The 1,347-nt window shown below is 48.1% G+C and overlaps 1 non-coding gene across 1 annotated transcript; it reads right to left on the bottom strand.

Moving 5' to 3' along the window:
• Positions 1 to 610: 610 nt before the first annotated feature.
• LOC142427101 (small nucleolar RNA SNORA36 family) lies at positions 611 to 743 on the bottom strand. The gene has a single exon (XR_012779928.1). It is a non-coding gene; the product is annotated as a small nucleolar RNA SNORA36 family (small nucleolar RNA).
• Positions 744 to 1,347: the final 604 nt, after the last annotated feature.

Here is a 1,347-nt window from a genome sequence, read left to right on the forward strand (position 1 = left end):
TCCTGCTTTGGTGTTGTGGAGGTTGGGCAGAGGTTCCTGCAGCAGCTTGGAGCATTGAGGAGTGTTGGCCGAGCTGCCTTATGCCTTATGCAAGGGTTTAGTCCCTGCTCTGAGGCGGCAGTGGCAAGCTGTGGCTATGTTGAGAAAAGGCCCCTGCGCAGCCCTCCAAGGCTGAGGGGGGTCGGGGACAGAGAGGAGCTGCAAGGGTGTAGCCCCTGCCCCAAGGTGGGTGGTGGCAAACTGTGGCTGTGTTGAGACCAAGCTGCCCTACAGGCTCCAAATTGTCCCAGCTCCAGCAGAGATAGTGGCGGGGCCAAGGTCAAGTCCCAGCCGGCCTCCACTGAGGTAAGCCAAAGCCCACAGCCCCTCAAAACCCCATGAGTCTGTGCCTACTTATCTTTATGATGCTCCTCCTGTGTTCCAGCAGTGTTGAATTTCCCTTTAAGCAACTCTCCTGGGTTGAATTCTGCAGAGTCCCTCTGGTATGTGTTACTACGTCGCCATCTTGCTGGAAGTCCTCAGCAGATCATATTTTAAGCATTCAATTTATTTGCTCAGAAAATAATCTTTTTATTTATTTATTTAAAATGTATTTATTTATTTTTAAGAAAAATGTAGGCTGAGAACAAAGCGACTAGAATAATATTTTCTACCCAGTCATTTTTCTCAAGCCTGTTTTAATGTCCCAAAATTTAATTAACAGAACAGGGAAGCTGCCCTGAATGGAACCCAACACCTTAGAATCAGAAAATAATCTTCTAGGCGCCAATATAGAATTCTAAAGCAGTCTAAAGATCAAACAATGCATTGTATTTGAGAAATCTGCCGCAGAACTTCTTCAAACTCTTGAAAAGCAAGGCTGTTACTTTGAGGACTGAGGCGTGCCTGTCCTAAGCCATGGTGTTTTTAATTGCCTCAGACGCAGGTGAAAGTCGGCCGCCGGATCCGGAAGACCGAGGAATAGGTGTATTTAAATTATGGTGCTGCCAAAGGATATTGAAAGTGCCAGGGGCTGTCCAAAGAACAAGCAAACCTGTCTTGGAAGAAGTACAGCCAGAATGTTCCTGAGACTTCTTCTCGAATGTGCTCTTGACATTATCAGGAGAGACCAGTCCCTGGAAAAGGAACTGCTTGGACAAGGGGAGGGCAGCCATAAAGAGGGAGGCCCATACAAGATGGATTGACACAGTGGCTGCAACAACGGGACAAGTGTGAGGGACAAGTGTGAGGCTGGTGCAGAGGGACATGTGTGAGGCTGGTGCAGGACTGGGCAGTGTCCTTTCTGTGGTACATGAGCCACAATGAGTCAGAACGGACTCGACAACAGTAGAATTCTGGGCAAGAAGA

Source organism: Tenrec ecaudatus, chromosome 14, assembly GCF_050624435.1.
Source record: "Tenrec ecaudatus isolate mTenEca1 chromosome 14, mTenEca1.hap1, whole genome shotgun sequence".
NCBI classification, from domain to species: domain Eukaryota; kingdom Metazoa; phylum Chordata; class Mammalia; order Afrosoricida; family Tenrecidae; genus Tenrec; species Tenrec ecaudatus.